We start from the raw sequence: 3839 nt of genomic DNA, 5'->3' as shown, positions 1-3839 counted from the left end.
GTGTTTCTCCACACTACCATATGATGCTTGCTTTACCTTGTAAAGCCATTTGGAACTCACCACTGGCTTGTCTGCTGGTCTTGGGACCACTTTTGAAATATTGTTTCTGGTAATGGAGTCATTTTCCTCAACCATGGCATCAACCCATACTGGTTACTGCACTTCTTCCTTGAATGAGGATGTCTCAACCTTTACACTCTCACTCATTAGAGCCATGTAGTCAACGTACCGATCTGGTGACCTCCTCTGCTTGCGCTGTGAAGTGGTTGCTCCCGCATTCTCTATAGCATCATGCATCAATATGTTAGCCTCTATGGTGTGCTTCCTTCCATATCTGGAAGTCTCTGCATTAGTGGGTGCTTCCACTCTCTGTTCCTTTGCATGTTGCTACTCCACATCATCCTAAGGTTCCTCCTTTGGAGCTACAATCTCCTCATCTACATATAACTGAAACTCCCTCTGAAGGAACATCTCATGGCCTTCTCTTCATCAAAATTCACATTTTATGAACCATTGTCATCTTATTGGATGGCGGTACACCCGATAATTTTGAGGTGTATCAGTGTACTCCACAAATATGCCCAACTTAGCTATTGGCTCTAGCTTTTTTCATGCATCCTTGGTAACATGATAGTAGAGTGATAAACTAAAGATCTTGAAGTGGGCCACATCTGGTTTCTTACCTGAAAAAGCTTCTCCTAGTGTACTCATCTCAAGAATTCGACGAGGGATTCTGTTCTGCAAATAAATGACTATGTTGCATGCTTCTTCCCATAAGTGCAACAATAGGCATTGATCATGTATCATCACCCATGAAAATCCCACAATACTTTTTTCTTCCTTTTAGCCACCCCATTCTGTTGTGGGTTATGAGGTGCTATTAACTCCCATCATATGCCTCCCGATGTACATAAGTTCTTGAATTCATTCGACACATATTCTCCATCATTATCACTTTTGAGAGATTTAACTTTCCTGCCATTATCTTTCTCGACAAGTGAATTTAATTCACAAAATTTAGCGAACGTCTGATCATTATTCTGCATGAAGAAAATCCAGCACTTAAGAGAAAAATCATCAACAAATATTACATAATACTTGTGCTTCTTCATGGATTCTATCGAGAATGGTCTGCAGACATTTGAGTGAACTCTATCAAGGATCTCTTGCGCTCGACTGTCTTTATCATGGAAGGAATCTTTAGTGTGCTTCCCTAATATACACCATTTTTGTGTGTCTCAACGCTCTAGTGTACCCTTGGGAAGTCCTGTAGAAATTTGCTGCATGATCTTCAAAGCTCTGTGGTGCAAGTGACCTAATATTCTATGCCACAACTCACTGATGTCTCAGCTCTACACCTTCTATGCTTTTGTTCTCAAAGAAACACAGTCTTCTAAATCCAATTTTTAGAGGTTCTTCACCCGAACCCTAATCCGCTTCACCTATCTTGAGGCTATGTGATGAAGGAAATCCTTTCCCTTGCTAAATATCACATCGTAGCCATGATCCTCCAACATGGAAACTGAAACCAAATTCTTCTTCAAACTTGGAACATACATGACATATTTTAATGTGAGAGGAGAACTAGACTCCCTCTGAAAGGTAATAATACTAATGTCGATCATGTTATACCTCCCATCATCTCCCATCTCAATGTGCATATGGAGGTCCTTCTCCTCCAAGTCACTGGAGAACTCTTTGTTGTTGGTCATATGGAATGAGGCTCCACTATCCAGGTACCACACACTACCAATCACTTATGTCACCATGCAAGCGATGAGGGTTAAATCTAGTTCAAATTGAGAATCAATAGCCTCACCTAACGATCCTCCTGAGGGATTCTTATGGACCTTCGTGTGCAGACACTTTGTGGCATAGTGTCCTAGCTCGTGACAATGAAAATATTTAATCTTCAACATGTCCTTCTTGTCGCCCTAACTGGAATCTGATTTGGAATAGGATGACTTCCCCTTCCCTTTATTTTCCTTTCCAACTAAGGCACAATTCTCCTCATAATCATGCTTAGACGAGGATCCATATCTGGTGTTCCACCGAATCTCTTCTTGTACCAAATCGGACCACAATCACTCCCACTCTAGTAGCTTCTCCCTCCCATTAACTGAGTCTTGGTAGCTATGCCAGCTCTTGGGAAGGCCTAGAACTTTTAGGCTCACCAGATCGTCTTTAATAACTATAATACCAACACTTCCAAGCTCATCCATACATTGGGTGATCTTGGTCAAGTACTTCGATATTGTGTGACCCTTTTCCATCTTGATTTTTTTGAGCTTGTCCTTCAGTGCCAGCTTCCTGTGGTCATTGATGTTTTGAAATAGGTCTTTCAAGGCCTTCCACACTACAAATGGAGTTTCCTTACCATGTAGGTTCAAGACAATATGATCTCGAACTCCTTTTAAGATAATCCTTCTCGCCTTTATGACACATTTTCTCCTCTCTGCCATACCTTGAGCATCAGCTGGCTTAGGAATATCTTTGTTTATGAATTCCTTAAGCCCACTATCTTCCAACATTGCCTTGATCCTATCCTTCCAATAAATATAGTTCGAACTACCCTTAAGGGCATATTCAAGTCTAAATCTGTAGAACAACATCCTGCTAGCTCTGAAGTATGATACTGCAAATTCGATTTCTCCTGCAAAATAAAAACTCGTATTCTCCTCTTCTATAGTGATTTCAACTCTAATACCATGTAGAAATTCCTTGTAGATTCAAAGTGCAGATTGTAATATGCTAAAACATTTGACTTGAGTATACTCTACTCATCAACGGAAACAATAAATGATCAATTAAATCACAAAGCATAAAAGAGAAAGAATTCAATCACACATAACACAATAATTTTATAGGGAAAGCCACAGATAAAAACCCCTGCTATCTGTATATTACATTAATAAAAAAATATGAGAATATTACAATGCTTTGCTCAATCCTGAAGAACTTCTGCACTATCTCTATCTATCTCACTTCTTCCCAGACAAGCTCAAGCCAATATTTAGCCAATTTTGTTGCCTGCCAAACTCCTATTTTCTTGCGCAGTTTCCTTGGGAATCAACCCATATTTAATTGGGAAATTCCATAATTATGAATTGAGCAATCCTCATAGGACTTCTTCTTATTGACTGCAACACGTGTACAATTTAGATGATAATACAACTGATAGTGCACTATCCATGAAGTTAAATATCAACTGGGTCTTTCTCTAATCTGACATGCATGAGTTAATTATGAGTGAATCTTCAGTTTGTTGGTTGATCACTACTAGTTACACTACACTACTACAAGTTATACCCCACTACTAGATCTTCCACTAATCTCTCCATCAGCTGGAACTAGTTTAACTGACTTTAACTCAGTTAGACTGAATTAAGTAATTACAACTCAAAATAAACTCAACTAGGGATCCTAAAAAATAGAGTACACTCTTCCTGACTCTAGTTAGACCCTCAACTAGAATTAACTAAGTCAACTAAGTCAAATTAACTTATTTAACTATTACAAGTTGTCATGAGATATGGAATTACAATTTAATTCAAGGACAAAATTAAATTAGAATTTTCTTGTTGCATTTTCAACAAACCCAAGTTGTGAATGACAATGATAAGTTTCATTTTGTAATTCTTGCTTTGGTACTTTTGATTTAGGCTACTATATGTGTGTGTGCACACTATTCACGCTATTACATTTTAACCATTAGTTCATACTAATTATGATACTTCTTAACTCCACAACAAATTTTTATGATGTTAATTTTTATTTCATAGCAATTATAGTACATATGAAATTGAGATTTCAATATCACCGTAAACAAGACTTTTACA

This window comes from Pinus tabuliformis, chromosome 5_1 (genome assembly GCF_031772625.1).
Source record: "Pinus tabuliformis cultivar Carrire ecotype Pingquan chromosome 5_1, CPIR1, whole genome shotgun sequence".
NCBI classification, from domain to species: Eukaryota; Viridiplantae; Streptophyta; class Pinopsida; order Pinales; family Pinaceae; genus Pinus; species Pinus tabuliformis.
The sequence above is the reverse complement of the archived record's forward strand: the minus strand, read 5'-3'. Positions refer to the sequence as shown.